Raw genomic sequence first — 26,012 nt, 5'->3', positions numbered from 1 at the left:
GCTTGTTGGGAACACATAGTTTCTTTTCAGTTGCAAACTCCACTCCGTACATATATATAGGGAGGCACTAGCTCCAACTCGGTTTTACATTGAAAACTGCAGGAACTTCAAACCGGCACTAGGAAACAGACTGAGAAACCAGAGTATTAGTTTCTCCTGCAACCCGTTCCCTTTGTGCTAGATGAACGAACGTGTCTCCACATGCTCAGTTCTGAGAGATAAGTGTGTGTGAAAGCAGTCCTTCACCTAGCTTGTTGGGAACACAAAGGTTCTTTTCAGTTGCAAACTCCACTCCATACATATATAAGGGGAGGTAGTAGCTCCAACTCGGTTTTACAGTGAAAACTGCAGGAACTTCAAACCGGCACTAGGAAACAGACTGAGAAACCAGAGTAAAAGTTTCTCCTGCAACCCGTTTCCTTTGTGCTAGTTGAACGAACGTCTCTCCACATGCTCAGTTCTGAGAGATAAGTGCGTGTGAAAGCCGTCCTTCACCCTGCTTGTTGGGAACACAAAGTTTCTTTTCAGTTGCAAACTTAACTCCATACATATATATGGGGAGGTGCTTGCTCCAACTCGGTTTTACAGTGAAAACTGCAGGAACTTCAAACCGGCACTAGGAAACAGACTGAGAAACCAGAGTAAAAGTTTCTCCTGCAACCCGTTCCCTTTGTGCTAGATGAACGAACGTCTCTCCACATGCTCAGTTCTGAGAGATAAGTGTGTGTGAAAGCCGTCCTTCAACTAGCTTGTTGGGAACACAAAGTTTCTTTTCAGTTGCAAACTCCACTCCATACATATATAAAGGGAGGTGCTTGCTCCAACTCGGTTTTACAGTGAAAACTGCAGGAACTTCAAACCGGCACTAGGAAACAGACTGAGAAACCAGAGTAAAAGTTTCTCCTGCAACCCGTTCCCTTTGTGCTAGTTGAACGAACGTCTCTCCACATGCTCAGTTCTGAGAGATAAGTGTGTGTGAAAGCCGTCCTTCAACTAGCTTGTTGGGAACACAAAGTTTCTTTTCAGTTGCAAACTCCACTCCATACATATATAAAGGGAGGTGATTGCTCCAACTCGGTTTTACAGTGAAAACTGCAGGAACTTCAAACCGGCACTAGGAAACAGACTGAGAAACCAGAGTAAAAGTTTCTCCTGCAACCCGTTCCCTTTGTGCTAGATGAACGAACGTCTCTCCACATGCTCAGTTCTGAGACATAAGTGCGTGTGAAAGCCGTCCTTCACCTAGCTTGTTGGGAACACAAAGTTTCTTTTCAGTTGCAAACTCCACTCCATATATATATATGGGGAGGTACTAGCTCCAACTCAGTTTTACAGTGAAAACTGCAGGAACTTCAAACCGGCACTAGGAAACAGACTGAGAAACCAGAGTAAAAGTTTCTCCTGCAACCCGTTCCCTTTGTGCTAGATGAACGAACGTCTCTCCACATGCTCAGTTCTGAGAGATAAGTGTGTGTGAAAGCCGTCCTTCACCTAGCTTGTTGGGAACACAAAGTTTCTTTTCAGTTGCAAACTCCACTCCATACATATATATGGGGAGGTAGTAGCTCCAACTCGGTTTTACAGTGAAAACTGCAGGAACTTCAAACCGGCACTAGGAAACAGACTGAGAAACCAGAGTAAAAGTTTCTCCTGCAACCCGTTCCCTTTGTGCTAGATGAACGAACGTCTCTCCACAAGCTCAGTTCTGAGAGATAAGTGTGTGTGAAAGCCGTCCTTCACCTAGCTTGTTGGGAACACAAAGTTTCTTTTCAGTTGCAAACTCCACTCCATACATTTATATGGGGAGGTACTAGCTCCAACTCGGTTTTACAGTGAAAACTGCAGGAACTTCAAACCGGCACTAGGAAACAGACTGAGAAACCAGAGTAAAAGTTTCTCCTGCAACCCGTTTCCTTTGTGCTAGTTGAACGAACGTCTCTCCACATGCTCAGTTCTGAGAGATAAGTGCATGTGAAAGCCGTCCTTCACCTAGCTTGTTGGGAACACAAAGTTTCTTTTCAGTTGCAAACTCCACTCCATACATATATATGGGGAGGTGCTTGCTCCAACACGGTTTTACAGTGAAAACTGCAGGAACTTCAAACCGGCACTAGGAAACAGACTGAGAAACCAGAGTAAAAGTTTCTCCTGCAACCCGTTACCTTTGTGCTAGATGAACGAACGTCTCTCCACATGCTCAGTTCTGAGAGATAAGTGTGTGTGAAAGCCGTCCTTCACCTACCTTGTTGGGAACACAAAGTTTCTTTTCAGTTGCAAACTCCACTCCATACATATATATGGGGAGGTACTAGCTCCAACTCGGTTTTACAGTGAAAACTGCAGGAACTTCAAACCGGCACTAGGAAACAGACTGAGAAACCAGAGTAAAAGTTTCTCCTGCAACCCGTTCCCTTTGTGCTAGATGAACGAACGTCTCTCCACATGCTCAGTTCTGAGAGATAAGTGTGTGTGAAAGCCGTCCTTCACCTAGCTTGTTGGGAACACAAAGTTTCTTTTCAGTGGCAAACTCCACTCCATACATATATATGGGGAGGTACTAGCTCCAACTCTGTTTTACAGTGAAAACTGCAGGAACTTCAAACCGGCACTAGGAAACAGACTGAGAAACCAGAGTAAAAGTTTCTCCTGCAACCCGTTCCCTTTGTGCTAGATGAACGAACGTCTCTCCACATGCTCAGTTCTGAGAGATAAGTGTGTGTGAAAGCCGTCCTTCACCTAGCTTGTTGGGAACACATAGTTTATTTTCAGTTGCAAACTCGACTCCGTACATATATATAGGGAGGCAAAAGCTCCAACTCGGTTTTACAGTGAAAACTGCAGGAACTTCAAACCGGCACTAGGAAACAGACTGAGAAACCAGAGTAAAAGTGTCTCCTGCAACCCGTTCCCTTTGTGCTAGATGAACGAACGTCTCTCCACATGCTCAGTTCTGAGACATAAGTGTGTGTGAAAGCCGTCCTTCACCTAGCTTGTTGGGAACACAAAGGTTCTTTTCAGTTGCAAACTCCACTCCGTACATATATATGGGGAGGTAGTAGCTCCAACTCGGTTTTACAGTGAAAACTGCAGGAACTTCAAACCGGCACTAGGAAACTGACTGAGAAACCAGAGTAAAAGTTTCTCCTGCAACCCGTTCCCTTTGTGCTAGATGAACGAACGTCTCTCCACATGCTCAGTTCTGAGAGATAAGTGTGTGTGAAAGCCGTCCTTCACCTAGCTTGTTGGGAACACAAAGTTTCTTTTCAGTTGCAAACTCCACTCCATACATATATATGGGGAGGTACAAGCTCCAACTCTGTTTTACAGTGAAAACTGCAGGAACTTCAAACCGGCACTAGGAAACAGACTGAGAAACCAGAGTAAAAGTTTCTCCTGCAACCCGTTCCCTTTGTGCTAGATGAACGAACGTCTCTCCACATGCTCAGTTCTGAGAGATAAGTGTGTGTGAAAGCCGTCCTTCAACTAGCTTGTTGGGAACACAAAGTTTCTTTTCAGTTGCAAACTCCACTCCATACATATATATGGGGAGGTACTAACTCCAACTCGGTTTTACAGTGAAAACTGCAGGAACTTCAAACCGGCACTAGGAAACAGACTGAGAAACCAGAGTAAAAGTTTCTCCTGCAACCCGTTCCCTTTGTGCTAGATGAACGAACGTCTCTCCACATGCTCAGTTCTGAGAGATAAGTGTGTGTGAAAGCCGTCCTTCAACAAGGTTGTTGGGAACACAAAGTTTCTTTTCAGTTGCAAACTCCACTCCATACATATATTTGGGGAGGTACTAGCTCCAACTCAGTTTTACAGTGAAAACTGCAGGAACTTCAAACCGGCACTAGGAAACAGACTGAGAAACCAGAGTAAAAGTTTCTCCTGCAACCCGTTTCCTTTGTGCTAGTTGAACGAACGTCTCTCCACATGCTCAGTTCTGAGAGATAAGTGCGTGTGAAAGCCGTCCTTCACCTAGCTTGTTGGGAACACAAAGTTTCTTTTCAGTTGCAAACTCCACTCCATACATATATATGGGGAGGTGCTTGCTCCAACTCGGTTTTACAGTGAAAACTGCAGGAACTTCAAACCGGCACTAGGAAACAGACTGAGAAACCAGAGTAAAAGTTTCTCCTGCAACCCGTTCCCTTTGTGCTAGATGAACGAACGTCTCTCCACATGCTCAGTTCTGAGAGATAAGTGTGTGTGAAAGCCGTCCTTCACCTAGCTTGTTGGGAACACAAAGTTTCTTTTCAGTTGCAAACTCCACTCCATACATATATATGGGGAGGTAGTAGCTCCAACTCGGTTTTACAGTGAAAACTGCAGGAACTTCAAACCGGCACTAGGAAACAGACTGAGAAACCAGAGTAAAAGTTTCTTCTGCAACCCGTTCCCTTTGTGCTAGATGAACGAACGTCTCTTCACAAGCTCAGTTCTGAGAGATAAGTGTGTGTGAAAGCCGTCCTTCACCTAGCTTGTTGGGAACACAAAGTTTCTTTTCAGTTGCAAACTCCACTCCATACATATATATGGGGAGGTACTAGCTCCAACTCGGTTTTACAGTGAAAACTGCAGGAACTTCAAACCGGCACTAGGAAACAGACTGAGAAACCAGAGTATTAGTTTCTCCTGCAACCCGTTCCCTTTGTGCTAGATGAACGAACGTCTCTCCACATGCTCAGTTCTGAGAGATAAGTGTGTGTGAAAGCAGTCCTTCACCTAGCTTCTTGGGAACACAAAGGTTCTTTTCAGTTGCAAACTCCACTCCATACATATATAAGGGGAGGTAGTAGCTCCAACTCAGTTTTACAGTGAAAACTGCAGGAACTTCAAACCGGCACTAGGAAACAGACTGAGAAACCAGAGTAAAAGTTTCTCCTGCAACCCGTTCCCTTTGTGCTAGTTGAACGAACTTCTCTCCACATGCTCAGTTCTGAGAGATAAGTGCGTGTGAAAGCCGTCCTTCACCTAGCTTGTTGGGAACACAAAGTTTCTTTTCAGTTGCAAACTCCACTCCATACATATATATGGGGAGGTGCTTGCTCCAACTCGGTTTTACAGTGAAAACTGCAGGAACTTCGAACCGGCACTAGGAAACAGACTGAGAAACCAGAGTAAAAGTTTCTCCTGCAAACCGTTCCCTTTGTGCTAGATGAACGAACGTCTCTCCACATGCTCAGTTCTGAGAGATAAGTGTATGTGAAAGCCGTCCTTCACCTAGCTTGTTGGGAACACAAAGTTACTTTTCAGTTGCAAACTCCACTCCATACATATATATGGGGAGGTAGTAGCTCCAACTCGGTTTTACAGTGAAAACTGCAGGAACTTCAAACCGGCACTAGGAAACAGACTGAGAAACCAGAGTAAAAGTTTCTCCTGCAACCCGTTCCCTTTGTGCTAGATGAACGAACGTCTCTCCACAAGCTCAGTTCTGAGAGATAAGTGTGTGTGAAAGCCGTCCTTCACCTAGCTTGTTGGGAACACAAAGTTTCTTTTCAGTTGCAAACTCCACTCCATACATATATATGGGGAGGTACTAGCTCCAACTCGGTTTTACAGTGAAAACTGCAGGAACTTCAAACCGGCACTAGGAAACAGACTGAGAAACCAGAGTAAAAGTTTCTCATGCAACCCGTTCCCTTTGTGCTAGATGAACGAACGTCTCTCCACATGCTCAGTTCTGAGAGATAAGTGTGTGTGAAAGCCGTCCTTCACCTAGCTTGTTGGGAACACAAAGTTTCTTTTCAGTTGCAAACTCCACTCCATACATATATATGGGGAGGTACTAGCTCCAACTCTGTTTTACAGTGAAAACTGCAGGAACTTCAAACCGGCACTAGGAAACAGACTGAGAAACCAGAGTAAAAGTTTCTCCTGCAACCCGTTCCCTTTGTGCTAGATGAACGAACGTCTCTCCACATGCTCAGTTCTGAGAGATAAGTGTGTGTGAAAGCCGTCCTTCACCTAGCTTGTTCGGAACACAAAGGTTCTTTTCAGTTGCAAACTCCACTCCATACATATATAAGGGGAGGTAGTAGCTCCAACTCGGTTTTACAGTGAAAACTGCAGGAACTTCAAACCGGCACTAGGAAACAGACTGAGAAACCAGAGTAAAAGTTTCTCCTGCAACCCGTTCCCTTTGTGCTAGATGAACGAACGTCTCTCCACATGCTCAGTTCTGAGAGATAAGTGTGTGTGAAAGCCGTCCTTCACCTAGCTTGTTGGGAACACAAAGTTTCTTTTCAGTTGCAAACTCCACTCCATACATATATTTGGGGAGGTATTAGCTCCAACTCGGTTTTACAGTGAAAACTGCAGGAACTTCCACCCGGCACTAGGAAACAGACTGAGAAACCAGAGTAAAAGTATATCCTGCAACCCGTTCCCTTTGTGCTAGATGAACGAACGTCTCTCCACATGCTCAGTTCTGAGAGATAAGTGTGTGTGAAAGCCGTCCTTCACCTAGCTTGTTGGGAACACAAAGTTTCTTTTCAGTTGCAAACTCCACTCCATACATATATATGGGGACGTAGTAGCTCCAACTCGGTTTTACAGTGAAAACTGCAGGAACTTCAAACCGGCACTAGGAAACAGACTGAGAAACCAGAGTAAAAGTTTCTCCTGCAACCCGTTCCCTTTGTGCTAGATGAACGAACGTCTCTCCACATGCTCAGTTCTGAGAGATAAGTGTGTGTGAAAGCCGTCCTTCACCTAGCTTGTTGGGAACACAAAGTTTCTTTTCAGTTGCAAACTCCACTCCATACATATATATGGGGAGGTACTAGCTCCAACTCGGTTTTACAGTGAAAACTGCAGGAACTTCAAACCGGCACTAGGAAACAGACTGAGAAACCAGAGTAAAAGTTTCTCCTGCAACCCGTTCCCTTTGTGCTAGATGAACGATCGTCTCTCCACATGCTCAGTTCTGAGAGATAAGTGTGTGTGAAAGCCGTCCTTCACCTAGCTTGTTGGGAACACAAAGTTTCTTTTCAGTTGCAAACTCCACTCCATACATATATATGGGGAGGTACTAGCTCCAACTCTGTTTTACAGTGAAAAATGCAGGAACTTCAAACCGGCACTAGGAAACAGACTGAGAAACCAGAGTAAAAGTTTCTCCTGCAACCCGTTCCCTTTGTGCTAGATGAACGAACGTCTCTCCACATGCTCAGTTCTGAGAGATAAGTGTGTGTGAAAGCCGTCCTTCACCTAGCTTGTTGGGAACACATAGTTTCTTTTCAGTTGCAAACTCCACTCCGTACATATATATGGGGAGGTACTAGCTCCAAATCGGTTTTACAGTGAAAACTGCAGGAACTTCAAACCGGCACTAGGAAACAGACTGAGAAACCAGAGTGAAAGTTTCTCCTGCAACCCGTTCCCTTTGTGCTAGATGAACGAACGTCTCTCCACATGCTCAGTTCTGAGAGATAAGTGTGTGTGAAAGCCGTCCTTCACCAAGGTTGTTGGGAACACAAAGTTTCTTTTCAGTTGCAAACTCCACTCCATACATATATTTGGGGAGGTACTAGCTCCAACTCAGTTTTACAGTGAAAACTGCAGGAACTTCAAACCGGCACTAGGAAACAGACTGAGAAACCAGAGTAAAAGTTTCTCCTGCAACCCGTTTCTTTTGTGCTAGTTGAACGAAGGTCTCTCCACATGCTCAGTTCTGAGAGATAAGTGCGTGTGAAAGCCGTCCTTCACCTAGCTTGTTGGGAACACAAAGTTTCTTTTCAGTTGCAAACTCCACTCCATACATATATAAAGGGAGGTGCTTGCTCCAACTCGGTTTTACAGTGAAAACTGCAGGAACTTCAAACCGGAACTAGGAAGCAGACTGAGAAACCAGAGTAAAAGTTTCTCCTGCAACCCGTTCCCTTTGTGCTAGATGAACGAACGTCTCTCCACATGCTCAGTTCTGAGAGATAAGTGTGTGTGAAGCCGTCCTTCTCCAAGGTTGTTGGGAACACAAAGTTTCTTTTCAGTTGCAAACTCCACTCCATACATATATTTGGGGAGGTACTAGCTCCAACTCAGTTTTACAGTGAAAACTGCAGGAACTTCAAACCGGCACTAGGAAACAGACTGAGAAACCAGAGTAAAAGTTTCTCCTGCAACCCGTTTCCTTTGTGCTAGTTGAACGAACGTCTCTCCACATGCTCAGTTCTGAGAGATAAGTGCGTGTGAAAGCCGTCCTTCACCTAGCTTGTTGGGAACACAAAGTTTCTTTTCAGTTGCAAACTCCACTCCATACATATATATGGGGAGGTGCTTGCTCCAACTCGGTTTTACAGTGAAAACTGCAGGAACTTCAAACCGGCACTAGGAAACAGACTGAGAAACCAGAGTAAAAGTTTCTCCTGCAACCCGTTCCCTTTGTGCTAGATGAACGAACGTCTCTCCACATGCTCAGTTCTGAGTGATAAGTGTGTGTGAAAGCCGTCCTTCACCTAGCTTGTTGGGAACACAAAGTTTCTTTTCAGTTGCAAACTCCACTCCATACATATATATGGGGAGGTAGTAGCTCCAACTCGGTTTTACAGTGAAAACTGCAGGAACTTCAAACCGGCACTAGGAAACAGACTGAGAAACCAGAGTAAAAGTTTCTCCTGCAACCCGTTCCCTTTGTGCTAGATGAACGAACGTCTCTCCAAAAGCTCAGTTCTGAGAGATAAGTGTGTGTGAAAGCCGTCCTTCACCTAGCTTGTTGGGAACACAAAGTTTCTTTTCAGTTGCAAACTCCACTCCGTACATATATATAGGGAGGCACTAGCTCCAACTCGGTTTTACAGTGAAAACTGCAGGAACTTCAAACCGGCACTAGGAAACAGACTGAGAAACCAGAGTAAAAGTTTCTCCTGCAACCCGTTCCCTTTGTGCTAGATGAACGAACGTCTCTCCACATGCTCAGTTCTGAGAGATAAGTGTGTGTGAAAGCAGTCCTTCACCTAGCTTCTTGGGAACACAAAGGTTCTTTTCAGTTGCAAACTCCACTCCATACATATATAAGGGGAGGTAGTAGCTCCAACTCGGTTTTACAGTGAAAACTGCAGGAACTTCAAACCGGCACTAGGAAACAGACTGAGAAACCAGAGTAAAAGTTTCTCCTGCAACCCGTTTCCTTTGTGCTAGTTGAACGAACGTCTCTCCACATGCTCAGTTCTGAGAGATAAGTGCGTGTGAAAGCCGTCCTTCACCAAGGTTGTTGGGAACACAAAGTTTCTTTTCAGTTGCAAACTCCACTCCATACATATATATGGGGAGGTGCTTGCTCCAACTCGGTTTTACAGTGAAAACTGCAGGAACTTCAAACCGGCACTAGGAAACAGACTGAGAAACCAGAGTAAAAGTTTCTCCTGCAACCCGTTCCCTCTGTGCTGGTTGAACGAACGTCTCTCCACATGCTCAGTTCTGAGAGATAAGTGTGTGTGAAAGCCGTCTTTCACCTAGCTTGTTGGGAACACAAAGTTTCTTTTCAGTTGCAAACTCCACTCCATACATATATATGGGGAGGTAGTAGCTCCAACTCGGTTTTACAGTGAAAACTGCAGGAACTTCAAACCGGCACTAGGAAACAGACTGAGAAACCAGAGTAAAAGTTTCTCCTGCAACCCGTTCCCTTTGTGCTAGAATAACGAAAGTCTCTCCACAAGCTCAGTTCTGAGAGATAAGTGTGTGTGAAAGCCGTCCTTCACCTAGCTTGTTGGGAACACAAAGTTTCTTTTCATTTGCAAACTCCACTCCATACATATATATGGGGAGGTACTAGCTCCAACTCGGTTTTACAGTGAAAACTGCAGGAACTTCAAACCGGCACTAGGAAACAGACTGAGAAATCAGAGTAAAAGTTTCTCATGCAACCCGTTCCCTTTGTGCTAGATGAACGAACGTCTCTCCACATGCTCAGTTCTGACAGATAAGTGTGTGTGAAAGCCGTCCTTCACCTAGCTTGTTGGGAACACAAAGTTTCTTTTCAGTTGCAAACTCCACTCCATACATATATATGGGGAGGTAGTAGCTCCAACTCGGTTTTACAGTGAAAACTGCAGGAACTTCAAACCGGCACTAGGAAACAGACTGAGAAACCAGAGTAAAAGTTACTCCTGGAACCCGTTCCCTTTGTGCTAGATGAACGAACGTCTCTCCACATGCTCAGTTCTGAGAGATAAGTGTGTGTGAAAGCCGTCCTTCACCTAGCTTGTTGGGAACACAAAGTTTCTTTTCAGTTGCAAACTCCACTCCATACATATATATGGGGAGGTAGTAGCTCCAACTCGGTTTTACAGTGAAAACTGCAGGAACTTCAAACCGGCACTAGGAAACAGACTGAGAAACCAGAGTAAAAGTATCTCCTGCAACCCGTTCCCTTTGTGCTAGATGAACGAACGTCTCTCCACATGCTCAGTTCTGAGAGATAAGTGTGTGTGAAAGCCGTCCTTCACCTAGCTTGTTGGGAACACAAAGGTTCTTTTCAGTTGCAAACTCCACTCCATACATATATAAGGGGAAGTAGTAGCTCCAACTCGGTTTTACAGTGAAAACTGCAGGAACTTCAAACCGGCACTAGGAAACAGACTGAGAAACCAGAGTAAAATTTTCTCCTGCAACCCGTTCCCTTTGTGCTAGATGAACGAACGTCTCTCCACATGCTCAGTTCTGAGAGATAAGTGTGTGTGAAAGCCGTCCTTCACCTAGCTTGTTGGGAACACAAAGTTTCTTTTCAGTTGCAAACTCCACTCCATACATATATATGGGGAGGTACTAGCTCCAACTCGGTTTTACAGTGAAAACTGCAGGAACTTCAAACCGGCACTAGGAAACAGACTGAGAAACCAGAGTAAAAGTTTCTCCTGCAACCCGTTCCCTTTGTGCTAGATGAACGAACGTCTCTCCACATGCTCAGTTCTGAGAGATAAGTGTGTGTGAAAGCCGTCCTTCACCTAGCTTGTTGGGAACACAAAGTTTCTTTTCAGTTGCAAACTCCACTCCATACATATATATGGGTAGATAGTAGCTCCAACTCGGTTTTACAGTGAAAACTGCAGGAACTTCAAACCGGCACTAGGAAACAGACTGAGAAACCAGAGTAAAAGTTTCTCCTGCAACCCGTTCCCTTTGTGCTAGATGAACGAACGTCTCTCCACATGCTCAGTTCTGAGAGATAAGTGTGTGTGAAAGCCGTCCTTCACCTAGCTTGTTGGGAACACAAAGGTTCTTTTCAGTTGCAAACTCCACTCCATACATATATATGGGGAGGTGCTTGCTCCAACTCGATTTTACAGTGAAAACTGCAGGAACTTCAAACCGGCACTAGGAAACAGACTGAGAAACCAGAGTAAAAGTTTCTCCTGCAACCCGTTCCCTCTGTGCTAGATGAACGAACGTCTCTCCACATGCTCAGTTCTGAGAGATAAGTGTGTGTGAAAGCCGTCCTTCACCTAGCTTGTTGGGAACAAAAAGTTTCTTTTCAGTTGCAAACTCCACTCCATACATATATAAGGGGAGGTACTAGCTCCAACTCGGATTTACAGTGAAAAATGCAGGAACTTCAAACCGGCACTAGGAAACAGACTGAGAAACCAGAGTAAAAGTTTCTCCTGCAACCCGTTCCCTTTGTGCTAGATGAACGAACGTCTCTCCACATGCTCAGTTCTGAGAGATAAGTGTGTGTGAAAGCCGTCCTTCACCTAGCTTGTTGGGAACACAAAGTTTCTTTTCAGTTGCAAACTCCACTCCATACATATATATGGGGAGGTATTAGCTCCAACTCGGTTTTACAGTGAAAACTGCAGGAACTTCAAACCGGCACTAGGAAACAGACTGAGAAACCAGAGTAAAAGTATCTCCTGCAACCCGTTCCCTTTGTGCTAGATGAACGAACGTCTCTCCACATGCTCAGTTCTGAGAGATAAGTGTGTGTGAAAGCCGTCCTTCACCTACCTTGTTGGGAACACAAAGTTTCTTTTCAGTTGCAAACTCCACTCCATACATATATAAGGGGAGGTAGTAGCTCCAACTCGGTTTTACAGTGAAAACTGCAGGAACTTCAAACCGGCACTAGGAAACAGACTGAGAAACCAGAGTAAAAGTTTCTCCTGCAACCCGTTCCCTTTGTGCTAGATGAACGAACGTCTCTCCACATGCTCAGTTCTGAGAGATAAGTGTGTGTGAAAGCCGTCCTTCACCTAGCTTGTTGGGAACACAAAGGTTCTTTTCAGTTGCAAACTCCACTCCATACATATATAAGGGGAGGTAGTAGCTCCAACTCGGTTTTACAGTGAAAACTTCAGGAACTTCAAACCGGCACTAGGAAACAGACTGAGAAACCAGAGTAAAAGTTTCTCCTGCAACCCGTTCCCTTTGTGCTAGATGAACGAACGTCTCTCCACATGCTCAGTTCTGAGAGATAAGTGTGTGTGAAAGCCGTCCTTCACCTAGCTTGTTGGGAACACAAAGTTTCTTTTCAGTTGCAAACTCCACTCCATACATATATAAGGGGAGGTACTAGCTCCAACTCGGATTTTCAGTGAAAACTGCAGGAACTTCAAACCGGCACTAGGAAACAGACTGAGAAACCAGAGTAAAAGTTTCTCCTGCAACCCGTTCCCTTTGTGCTAGATGAACGAACGTCTCTCCACAAGCTCAGTTCTGAGAGATAAGTGTGTGTGAAAGCCGTCCTTCACCTAGCTTGTTGGGAACACAAAGTTTCTTTTCAGTTGCAAACTCCACTCCATACATATATTTGGGGAGGTATTAGCTCCAACTCGGTTTTACAGTGAAAACTGCAGGAACTTCAACCCGGCACTAGGAAACAGACTGAGAAACCAGAGTAAAAGTATATCCTGCAACCCGTTCCCTTTGTGCTAGATGAACGAACGTCTCTCCACATGCTCAGTTCTGAGAGATAAGTGTGTGTGAAAGCCGTCCTTCACCTAGCTTGTTGGGAACACAAAGTTTCTTTTCAGTTGCAAACTCCACTCCATATATATATATGGGGACGTAGTAGCTCCAACTCGGTTTTACAGTGAAAACTGCAGGAACTTCAAACCGGCACTAGGAAACAGACTGAGAACACAGAGTAAAAGTTTCTCCTGCAACCCGTTCCCTTTGTGCTAGATGAACGAACGTCTCTCCACATGCTCAGTTCTGAGACATAAGTGTGTGTGAAAGCCGTCTTCACCTAGCTTGTTGGGAACACAAAGTTTCTTTTCAGTTGCAAACTCCACTCCATACATATATATGGGGAGGTACTAGCTCCAACTCGGTTTTACAGTGAAAACTGCAGGAACTTCAAACCGGCACTAGGAAACAGACTGAGAAACCAGAGTAAAAGTTTCTCCTGCAACCCGTTCCCTTTGTGCTAGATGAACGATCGTCTCTCCACATGCTCAGTTCTGAGAGATAAGTGTGTGTGAAAGCCGTCCTTCACCTAGCTTGTTGGGAACACAAAGTTTCTTTTCAGTTGCAAACTCCAATCCATACATATATATGGGGAGGTACTAGCTCCAACTCTGTTTTACAGTGAAAAATGCAGGAACTTCAAACCGGCACTAGGAAACAGACTGAGAAACCAGAGTAAAAGTTTCTCCTGCAACCCGTTCCCTTTGTGCTAGATGAACGAACGTCTCTCCACATGCTCAGTTCTGAGAGATAAGTGTGTGTGAAAGCCGTCCTTCACCTAGCTTGTTGGGAACACATAGTTTCTTTTCAGTTGCAAACTCCACTCCGTACATATATATGGGGAGGTACTAGCTCCAACTCGGTTTTACAGTGAAAACTGCAGGAACTTCAAACCGGCACTAGGAAACAGACTGAGAAACCAGAGTGAAAGTTTCTCCTGCAACCCGTTCCCTTTGTGCTAGATGAACGAACGTCTCTCCACATGCTCAGTTCTGAGAGATAAGTGTGTGTGAAAGCCGTCCTTCACCAAGGTTGTTGGGAACACAAAGTTTCTTTTCAGTTGCAAACTCCACTCCATACATATATTTGGGGAGGTACTAGCTCCAACTCAGTTTTTCAGTGAAAACTGCAGGAACTTCAAACCGGCACTAGGAAACAGACTGAGAAACCAGAGTAAAAGTTTCTCCTGCAACCCGTTTCCTTTGTGCTAGTTGAACGAAGGTCTCTCCACATGCTCAGTTCTGAGAGATAAGTGCGTGTGAAAGCCGTCCTTCACCTAGCTTGTTGGGAACACAAAGTTTCTTTTCAGTTGCAAACTCCACTCCATACATATATAAAGGGAGGTGCTTGCTCCAACTCGGTTTTACAGTGAAAACTGCAGGAACTTCAAACCGGAACTAGGAAGCAGACTGAGAAACCAGAGTAAAAGTTTCTCCTGCAACCCGTTCCCTTTGTGCTAGATGAACGAACGTCTCTCCACATGCTCAGTTCTGAGAGATAAGTGTGTGTGAAAGCCGTCCTTCACCAAGGTTGTTGGGAACACAAAGTTTCTTTTCAGTTGCAAACTCCACTCCATACATATATTTGGGGAGGTACTAGCTCCAACTCAGTTTTACAGTGAAAACTGCAGGAACTTCAAACCGGCACTAGGAAACAGACTGAGAAACCAGAGTAAAAGTTTCTCCTGCAACCCGTTCCCTTTGTGCTAGTTGAACGAACGTCTCTCCACATGCTCAGTTCTGAGAGATAAGTGCGTGTGAAAGCCGTCCTTCACCTAGCTTGTTGGGAACACAAAGTTTCTTTTCAGTTGCAAACTCCACTCCATACATATATATGGGGAGGTGCTTGCTCCAACTCGGTTTTACAGTGAAAACTGCAGGAACTTCAAACCGGCACTAGGAAACAGACTGAGAAACCAGAGTAAAAGTTTCTCCTGCAACCCGTTCCCTTTGTGCTAGATGAACGAACGTCTCTCCACATGCTCAGTTCTGAGAGATAAGTGTGTGTGAAAGCCGTCCTTCACCTAGCTTGTTGGGAACACAAAGTTTCTTTTCAGTTGCAAACTCCACTCCATATATATATATGGGGACGTAGTAGCTCCAACTCGGTTTTACAGTGAAAACTGCAGGAACTTCAAACCGGCACTAGGAAACAGACTGAGAACACAGAGTAAAAGTTTCTCCTGCAACCCGTTCCCTTTGTGCTAGATGAACGAACGTCTCTCCACATGCTCAGTTCTGAGACATAAGTGTGTGTGAAAGCCGTCTTCACCTAGCTTGTTGGGAACACAAAGTTTCTTTTCAGTTGCAAACTCCACTCCATACATATATATGGGGAGGTACTAGCTCCAACTCGGTTTTACAGTGAAAACTGCAGGAACTTCAAACCGGCACTAGGAAACAGACTGAGAAACCAGAGTAAAAGTTTCTCCTGCAACCCGTTCCCTTTGTGCTAGATGAACGATCGTCTCTCCACATGCTCAGTTCTGAGAGATAAGTGTGTGTGAAAGCCGTCCTTCACCTAGCTTGTTGGGAACACAAAGTTTCTTTTCAGTTGCAAACTCCAATCCATACATATATATGGGGAGGTACTAGCTCCAACTCTGTTTTACAGTGAAAAATGCAGGAACTTCAAACCGGCACTAGGAAACAGACTGAGAAACCAGAGTAAAAGTTTCTCCTGCAACCCGTTCCCTTTGTGCTAGATGAACGAACGTCTCTCCACATGCTCAGTTCTGAGAGATAAGTGTGTGTGAAAGCCGTCCTTCACCTAGCTTGTTGGGAACACATAGTTTCTTTTCAGTTGCAAACTCCACTCCGTACATATATATGGGGAGGTACTAGCTCCAACTCGGTTTTACAGTGAAAACTGCAGGAACTTCAAACCGGCACTAGGAAACAGACTGAGAAACCAGAGTGAAAGTTTCTCCTGCAACCCGTTCCCTTTGTGCTAGATGAACGAACGTCTCTCCACATGCTCAGTTCTGAGAGATAAGTGTGTGTGAAAGCCGTCCTTCACCAAGGTTGTTGGGAACACAAAGTTTCTTTTCAGTTGCAAACTCCACTCCATACATATATTTGGGGAGGTACTAGCTCCAACTCAGTTTTTCAGTGAAAACTGCAGGAACTTCAAACCGGCACTAGGAAACAGACTGAGAAACCAGAGTAAAAGTTTCTCCTGCAACCCGTTTCCTTTGTGCTAGTTGAACGAAGGTCTCTCCACATGCTCAGTTCTGAGAGATAAGTGCGTGTGAAAGCCGTCCTTCACCTAGCTTGTTGGGAACACAAAGTTTCTTTTCAGTTGCAAACTCCACTCCATACATATATAAAGGGAGGTGCTTGCTCCAACTCGGTTTTACAGTGAAAACTGCAGGAACTTCAAACCGGAACTAGGAAGCAGACTGAGAAACCAGAGTAAAAGTTTCTCCTGCAACCCGTTCCCTTTGTGCTAGATGAACGAACGTCTCTCCACATGCTCAGTTCTGAGAGATAAGTGTGTGTGAAAGCCGTCCTTCACCAAGGTTGTTGGGAACACAAAGTTTCTTTTCAGTTGCAAACTCCACTCCATACATATATTTGGGGAGGTACTAGCTCCAACTCAGTTTTACAGTGAAAACTGCAGGAACTTCAAACCGGCACTAGGAAACAGACTGAGAAACCAGAGTAAAAGTTTCTCCTGCAACCCGTTCCCTTTGTGCTAGTTGAACGAACGTCTCTCCACATGCTCAGTTCTGAGAGATAAGTGCGTGTGAAAGCCGTCCTTCACCTAGCTTGTTGGGAACACAAAGTTTCTTTTCAGTTGCAAACTCCACTCCATACATATATATGGGGAGGTGCTTGCTCCAACTCGGTTTTACAGTGAAAACTGCAGGAACTTCAAACCGGCACTAGGAAACAGACTGAGAAACCAGAGTAAAAGTTTCTCCTGCAACCCGTTCCCTTTGTGCTAGATGAACGAACGTCTCTCCACATGCTCAGTTCTGAGAGATAAGTGTGTGTGAAAGCCGTCCTTCACCTAGCTTGTTGGGAACACAAAGTTTCTTTTCAGTTGCAAACTCCACTCCATACATATATATGGGGAGGTAGTAGCTCCAACTCGGTTTTACAGTGAAAACTGCAGGAACTTCAAACCGGCACTAGGAAACAGACTGAGAAACCAGAGTAAAAGTTTCTCCTGCAACCCGTTCCCTTTGTGCTAGATGAACGAACGTCTCTCCAAAAGCTCAGTTCTGAGAGATAAGTGTGTGTGAAAGCCGTCCTTCACCTAGCTTGTTGGGAACACAAAGTTTCTTTTCAGTTGCAAACTCCACTCCGTACATATATATAGGGAGGCACTAGCTCCAACTCGGTTTTACAGTGAAAACTGCAGGAACTTCAAACCGGCACTAGGAAACAGACTGAGAAACCAGAGTATTAGTTTCTCCTGCAACCCGTTCCCTTTGTGCTAGATGAACGAACGTCTCTCCACATGCTCAGTTCTGAGAGATAAGTGTGTGTGAAAGCAGTCCTTCACCTAGCTTCTTGGGAACACAAAGGTTCTTTTCAGTTGCAAACTCCACTCCATACATATATAAGGGGAGGTAGTAGCTCCAACTCGGTTTTACAGTGAAAACTGCAGGAACTTCAAACCGGCACTAGGAAACAGACTGAGAAACCAGAGTAAAAGTTTCTCCTGCAACCCGTTTCCTTTGTGCTACTTGAACGAACGTCTCTCCACATGCTCAGTTCTGAGAGATAAGTGCGTGTGAAAGCCGTCCTTCACCAAGGTTGTTGGGAACACAAAGTTTCTTTTCAGTTGCAAACTCCACTCCATACATATATATGGGGAGGTGCTTGCTCCAACTCGATTTTACAGTGAAAACTGCAGGAACTTCAAACCGGCACTAGGAAACAGACTGAGAAACCAGAGTAAAAGTTTCTACTGCAACCCGTTCCCTCTGTGCTAGATGAACGAACGTCTCTCCACATGCTCAGTTCTGAGAGATAAGTGTGTGTGAAAGCCGTCCTTCACCTAGCTTGTTGGGAACACAAAGTTTCTTTTCAGTTGCAAACTCCACTCCATACATATATATGGGGAGGTAATAGCTCCAACTCGGTTTTACAGTGAAAACTGCAGGAACTTCAAACCGGCACTAGGAAACAGACTGAGAAACCAGAGTAAAAGTTTCTCCTGCAACCCGTTCCCTTTGTGCTAGATGAACGAAAGTCTCTCCACAAGCTCAGTTCTGAGAGATAAGTGTGTGTGAAAGCCGTCCTTCACCTAGCTTGTTGGGAACACAAAGTTTCTTTTCATTTGCAAACTCCACTCCATACATATATATGGGGAGGTACTAGCTCCAACTCGGTTTTACAGTGAAAACTGCAGGAACTTCAAACCGGCACTAGGAAACAGACTGAGAAATCAGAGTAAAAGTTTCTCCTGCAACCCGTTCCCTTTGTGCTAGATGAACGAACTTCTCTCCACATGCTCAGTTCTGAGAGATAAGTGTGTGTGAAAGCCGTCCTTCACCTAGCTTGTTGGGAACACAAAGTTTCTTTTCAGTTGCAAACTCCACTCCATACATATATATGGGGAGGTAGTAGCTCCAACTCGGTTTTACAGTGAAAACTGCAGGAACTTCAAACCGGCACTAGGAAACAGACTGAGAAACCAGAGTAAAAGTTTCTCCTGCAACCCGTTCCCTTTGTGCTAGATGAACGAACGTCTCTCCACATGCTCAGTTCTGAGAGATAAGTGTGTGTGAAAGCCGTCCTTCACCTAGCTTGTTGGGAACACAAAGTTTCTTTTCAGTTGCAAACTCCACTCCATACATATATATGGGGAGGTAGTAGCTCCAACTCGGTTTTACAGTGAAAACTGCAGGAACTTCAAACCGGCACTAGGAAACAGACTGAGAAACCAGAGTAAAAGTTTCTCCTGCAACCCGTTCCCTTTGTGCTAGATGAACGAACGTCTCTCCACATGCTGAGTTCTGAGAGATAAGTGTGTTTGAAAGCCGTCCTTCACCTAGCTTGTTGGGAACACAAAGGTTCTTTTCAGTTGCAAACTCCACTCCATACATATATAAGGGGAGGTAGTAGCTCCAACTCGGTTTTACAGTGAAAACTGCAGGAACTTCAAACCGGCACTAGGAAACAGACTGAGAAACCAGAGTAAAATTTTCTCCTGCAACCCGTTCCCTTTGTGCTAGATGAACGAACGTCTCTCCACATGCTCAGTTCTGAGAGATAAGTGTGTGTGAAAGCCGTCCTTCACCTAGCTTGTTGGGAACACAAAGTTTCTTTTCAGTTGCAAACTCCACTCCATACATATATATGGGGAGGTACTAGCTCCAACTCGGTTTTACAGTGAAAACTGCAGGAACTTCAAACCGGCACTAGGAAACAGACTGAGAAACCAGAGTAAAAGTTTCTCCTGCAACCCGTTCCCTTTGTGCTAGATGAACGAACGTCTCTCCACATGCTCAGTTCTGAGAGATAAGTGTGTGTGAAAGCCGTCCTTCACCTAGCTTGTTGGGAACACAAAGTTTCTTTTCAGTTGCAAACTCCACTCCATACATATATATGGGGAGGTAGTAGCTCCAACTCGGTTTTACAGTGAAAACTGCAGGAACTTCAAACCGGCACTAGGAAACAGACTGAGAAACCAGAGTAAAAGTTTCTCCTGCAACCCGTTCCCTTTGTGCTAGATGAACGAACGTCTCTCCACATGCTCAGTTCTGAGAGATAAGTGTGTGTGAAAGCCGTCCTTCACCTAGCTTGTTGGGAACACAAAGTTTCTTTTCAGTTGCAAACACCACTCCATACATATATATGGGGACGTAGTAGCTCCAACTCGGTTTTACAGTGAAAACTGCAGGAACTTCAAACCGGCACTAGGAAACAGACTGAGAAAACAGAGTAAAAGTTTCTCCTGCAACCCATTCCCTTTGTGCTAGATGAACGAACGTCTCTCCACATGCTCAGTTCTGAGACATAAGTGTGTGTGAAAGCCGTCCTTCACCTAGCTTGTTGGGAACACAAAGTTTCTTTTCAGTTGCAAACTCCACTCCATACATATATTTGGGGAGGTACTAGCTCCAACTCAGTTTTACAGTGAAAACTGCAGGAACTTCAAACCGGCACTAGGAAACAGACTGAGAAACCAGAGTAAAAGTTTCTCCTGCAACCCGTTTCCTTTGTGCTAGTTGAACGAACGTCTCTCCACATGCTCAGTTCTGAGAGATAAGTGCGTGTGAAAGCCGTCCTTCACCTAGCTTGTTGGGAACACAAAGTTTCTTTTCAGTTGCAAACTCCACTCCATACATATATAAAGGGAGGTGCTTGCTCCAACTCGGTTTTACAGTGAAAACTGCAGGAACTTCAAACCGGCACTAGGAAACAGACTGAGAAACCAGAGTAAAAGTTTCTCCTGCAACCCGTTCCCTTTGTGCTAGATGAACGAACGTCTCTCCACATGCTCAGTTCTGAGAGATAAGTGTGTGTGAAAGCCGTCCTTCACCTAGCTTGTTGGGAACACAAAGTTTCTTTTCAGTTGCAAACTCCACTCCATACATATATAAGGGGAGGTAGTAGCTCCAACTCGGTTTTACAGTGAAAACTGCAGGAACTTCAAACCGGCACTAGGAAACAGACTGAGAAACCAGAGTAAAAGTTTCTCCTGCAACCCGTTCCCTTTGTGCTAGATGAACGAACGTCTCTCCACATGCTCAGTTCTGAGAGATAAGTGTGTGTGAAAGCCGTCCTTCACCTAGCTTGTTGGGAACACAAAGGTTCTTTTCAGTTGCAAACTCCACTCCATACATATATAAGGGGAAGTAGTAGCTCCAACTCGGTTTTACAGTGAAAACTGCAGGAACTTCAAACCGGCACTAGGAAACAGACTGAGAAACCAGAGTAAAAATTTCTCCTGCAACCCGTTCCCTTTGTGCTAGATGAACGAACGTCTCTCCACATGCTCAGTTCTGAGAGATAAGTGTGTGTGAAAGCCGTCCTTCACCTAGCTTGTTGGGAACACAAAGTTTCTTTTCAGTTGCAAACTCCACTCCATACATATATATGGGGAGGTATTAGCTCCAACTCGGTTTTACAGTGAAAACTGCAGGAACTTCAAACCGGCACTAGGAAACAGACTGAGAAACCAGAGTAAAAGTATCTCCTGCAACCCGTTCCCTTTGTGCTAGATGAACGAACGTCTCTCCACATGCTCAGTTCTGAGAGATAAGTGTGTGTGAAAGCCGTCCTTCACCTAGCTTGTTGGGAACACAAAGTTTCTTTTCAGTTGCAAACTCCACTCCATACATATATAAGGGGAGGTAGTAGCTCCAACTCGGTTTTACAGTGAAAACTGCAGGAACTTCAAACCGGCACTAGGAAACAGACTGAGAAACCAGAGTAAAAGTTTCTCCTGCAACCCGTTCCCTTTGTGCTAGATGAACGAACGTCTCTCCACATGCTCAGTTCTGAGAGATAAGTGTGTGTGAAAGCCGTCCTTCACCTAGCTTGTTGGGAACACAAAGTTTCTTTTCAGTTGCAAACTCCACTCCATACATATATATGGGGAGGTACTAGCACCAACTCGGTTTTACAGTGAAAACTGCAGGAACTTCAAACCGGCACTAGGAAACAGACTGAGAAACCAGAGTAAAAGTTTCTCCTGCAACCCGTTCCCTTTGTGCTAGATGAATGAACGTCTCTCCACATGCTCAGTTCTGAGAGATAAGTGTGTGTGAAAGCCGACCTTCGCCTAGCTTGTTGGGAACACAAAGGTTCTTTTCAGTTGCAAACTCCACTCCATACATATATAAGGGGAGGTAGTATCTCCAACTCGGTTTTACAGTGAAAACTGCAGGAACTTCAAACCGGCACTAGGAAACAGACTGAGAAACCAGAGTAAAAGTTTCTCCTGCAACCCGTTCCCTTTGTGCTAGATGAACGAACGTCTCTCCACATGCTCAGTTCTGAGAGATAAGTGTGTGTGAAAGCCGTCCTTCACCTAGCTTGTTGGGAACACAAAGTTTCTTTTCAGTTGCAAACTCCACTCCATACATATATATGGGGACGTAGTAGCTCCAACTCGGTTTTACAGTGAAAACTGCAGGAACTTCAAATCGGCACTAGGAAACAGACTGAGAAAACAGAGTAAAAGTTTCTCCTGCAACCCGTTCCCTTTGTGCTAGATGAACGAACGTCTCTCCAAATGCTCAGTTCTGAGACATAAGTGTGTGTGAAAGCCGTCCTTCACCTAGCTTGTTGGGAACACAAAGTTTCTTTTCAGTTGCAAACTCCACTCCATACATATATATGGGGAGGTACTAGCTCCAACTCGGTTTTACAGTGAAAACTGCAGGAACTTCAAACCGGCACTAGGAAACAGACTGAGAAACCAGAGTAAAAGTTTCTCCTGCAACCCGTTCCCTTTGTGCTAGATGAACGAACGTCTCTCCACATGCTCAGTTCTGAGAGATAAGTGTGTGTGAAAGCCGTCCTTCACCTAGCTTGTTGGGAACACAAAGTTTCTTTTCAGTTGCAAACTCCACTCCATACATATATATGGGGAGGTACCAGCTCCAACTCTGTTTTACAGTGAAAAATGCAGGAACTTCAAACCGGCACTAGGAAACAGACTGAGAAACCAGAGTAAAAGTTTCTCCTGCAACCCGTTCCCTTTGTGCTAGATGAACGAACGTCTCTCCACATGCTCAGTTCTGAGAGATAAGTGTGTGTGAAAGCCGTCCTTCACCTAGCTTGTTGGGAACACATAGTTTCTTTTCAGTTGCAAACTCCACTCCGTACATATATATGGGGAGGTACTAGCTCCAACTCGGTTTTACAGTGAAAACTGCAGGAACTTCAAACCGGCACTAGGAAACAGACTGAGAAACCAGAGTGAAAGTTTCTCCTGCAACCCGTTCCCTTTGTGCTAGATGAACGAACGTCTCTCCACATGCTCAGTTCTGAGAGATAAGTGTGTGTGAAAGCCGTCCTTCACCAAGGTTGTTGGGAACACAAAGTTTCTTTTCAGTTGCAAACTCCACTCCATACATATATAAAGGGAGGTGCTTGCTCCAACTCGGTTTTACAGTGAAAACTGCAGGAACTTCAAACCGGCACTAGGAAACAGACTGAGAAACCAGAGTAAAAGTTTCTCCTGCAACCCGTTCCCTTTGTGCTAGATGAACGAACGTCTCTCCACATGCTCAGTTCTGAGAGATAAGTGTGTGTGAAAGCCGTCCTTCACCTAGCTTGTTGGGAACACAAAGTTTCTTTTCAGTTGCAAACTCCACTCCAAACATATATAAGGGGAGGTAGTAGCTCCAACTCGGTTTTACAGTGAAAACTGCAGGAACATCAAACCGGCACTAGGAAACAGACTGAGAAACCAGAGTAAAAGTTTCTCCTGCAACCCGTTCCCTTTGTGCTAGATGAACGAACGTCTCTCCACAAGCTCAGTTCTAAGAGATAAGTGTGTGTGAAAGCCGTCCTTCACCTAGCTTGTTGGGAACACAAAGTTTCTTTTCAGTTGCAAACTCCACTCCATACATATATATGGGGAGGTACTAGCTCCAACTCGGTTTTACAGTGAAAACTGCAGGAACTTCAAACCGGCACTAGGAAACAGACTGAGAAACCAGAGTAAAAGTTTCTCCTGCAACCCGTTCCCTTTGTGCTAGATGAACGAACGTCTCTCCACAAGCTCAGTTCTAAGAGATAAGTGTGTGTGAAAGCCGTCCTTCACCTAGCTTGTTGGGAACACAAAGTTTCTTTTCAGTTGCAAACTCCACTCCATACATATATATGGGGAGGTAGTAGCTCCAACTCGGTTTTACAGTGAAAACTGCAGGAACTTCAAACCGGCACTAGGAAACAGACTGAGAAACCAGAGTAAAAGTTTCTCCTGCAACCCGTTCCCTTTGTGCTAGATGAACGAACGTCTCTCCACAAGCTCAGTTCTGAGAGATAAGTGTGTGTGAAAGCCGTCCTTCACCTAGCTTGTTGGGAACACAAAGTTTCTTTTCAGTTGCAAACTCCACTCCATACATATATATGGGGAGGTACCAGCTCCAACTCTGTTTTACAGTGAAAAATGCAGGAACTTCAAACCGGCACTAGGAAACAGACTGAGAAACCAGAGTAAAAGTTTCTCCTGCAACCCGTTCCCTTTGTGCTAGATGAACGAACGTCTCTCCACATGCTCAGTTCTGAGAGATAAGTGTGTGTGAAAGCCGTCCTTCACCTAGCTTGTTGGGAACACATAGTTTCTTTTCAGTTGCAAACTCCACTCCGTACATATATATGGGGAGGTACTAGCTCCAACTAGGTTTTACAGTGAAAACTGCAGGAACTTCAAACAGGCACTAGGAAACAGACTGAGAAACCAGAGTGAAAGTTTCTCCTGCAACCCGTTCCCTTTGTGCTAGATGAACGAACGTCTCTCCACATGCTCAGTTCTGAGAGATAAGTGTGTGTGAAAGCCGTTCTTCACCAAGGTTGTTGGGAACACAAAGTTTCTTTTCAGTTGCAAACTCCACTCCATACATATATTTGGGGAGGTACTAGCTCCAACTCAGTTTTACAGTGAAAACTGCAGGAACTTCAAACCGGCACTAGGAAACAGACTGAGAAACCAGAGTAAAAGTTTCTCCTGCAACCCGTTTCCTTTGTGCTAGGTGAACGAACGTCTCTCCACATGCTCAGTTCTGAGAGATAAGTGCGTGTGAAAGCCGTCCTTCACCTAGCTTGTTGGGAACACAAAGTTTCTTTTCAGTTGCAAACTCCACTCCATACATATATAAAGGGAGGTGCTTGCTCCAACTCGGTTTTACAGTGAAAACTGCAGGAACTTCAAACCGGCACTAGGAAACAGACTGAGAAACCAGAGTAAAAGTTTCTCCTGCAACCCGTTCCCTTTGTGCTAGATGAACGAACGTCTCTCCACATGCTCAGTTCTGAGAGATAAGTGTGTGTGAAAGCCGTCCTTCACCTAGCTTGTTGGGAACACAAAGTTTCTTTTCAGTTGCAAACTCCACTCCAAACATATATAAGGGGAGGTAGTAGCTCCAACTCGGTTTTACAGTGAAAACTGCAGGAACATCAAACCGGCACTAGGAAACAGACTGAGAAACCAGAGTAAAAGTTTCTCCTGCAACCCGTTCCCTTTGTGCTAGATGAACGAACGTCTCTCCACAAGCTCAGTTCTAAGAGATAAGTGTGTGTGAAAGCCGTCCTTCACCTAGCTTGTTGGGAACACAAAGTTTCTTTTCAGTTGCAAACTCCACTCCATACATATATATGGGGAGGTACTAGCTCCAACTCGGTTTTACAGTGAAAACTGCAGGAACTTCAAACCGGCACTAGGAAAAAGACTGAGAAACCAGAGTAAAAGTTTCTACTGCAACCCGTTCCCTTTGTGCTAGATGAACGAACGTCTCTCCACAAGCTCAGTTCTGAGAGATAAGTGTGTGTGAAAGCCGTCCTTCACCTAGCTTGTTGGGAACACAAAGTTTCTTTTCAGTTGCAAACTCCACTCCATACATATATATGGGGAGGTACTAGCTCCAACTCGGTTTTACAGTGAAAAATGCAGGAACTTCAAACCGGCACAAGGAAACAGACTGAGAAACCAGAGTAAAAGTTTCTCCTGCAACCCGTTCCCTTTGTGCTAGATGAACGAACGTCTCTCCACATGCACAGTTCTGAGAGATAAGTGTGTGTGAAAGCCGTCCTTCACCTAGTTGTTGGGAACACATAGTTTCTTTTCAGTTGCAAACTCCACTCCGTACATATATATGGGGAGGTACTAGCTCCAACTCGGTTTTACAGTGAAAACTGCAGGAACTTCAAACCGGCACTAGGAAACAGACTGAGAAACCAGAGTGAAAGTTTCTCCTGCAACCCGTTCCCTTTGTGCTAGATGAACGAACGTCTCTCCACATGCTCAGTTCTGAGAGATAAGTGTGTGTGAAAGCCGTCCTTCACCAAGGTTGTTGGGAACACAAAGTTTCTTTTCAGTTGCAAACTCCACTCCATACATATATTTGGGGAGGTACTAGCTCCAAATCAGTTTTACAGTGAAAACTGCAGGAACTTCAAACCGGCACT

This window comes from Camelus bactrianus, chromosome 15, assembly GCF_048773025.1.
Source record: "Camelus bactrianus isolate YW-2024 breed Bactrian camel chromosome 15, ASM4877302v1, whole genome shotgun sequence".
Classification (NCBI taxonomy): Eukaryota; Metazoa; Chordata; class Mammalia; order Artiodactyla; family Camelidae; genus Camelus; species Camelus bactrianus.
Note: the sequence above shows the minus strand (reverse complement) of the source record.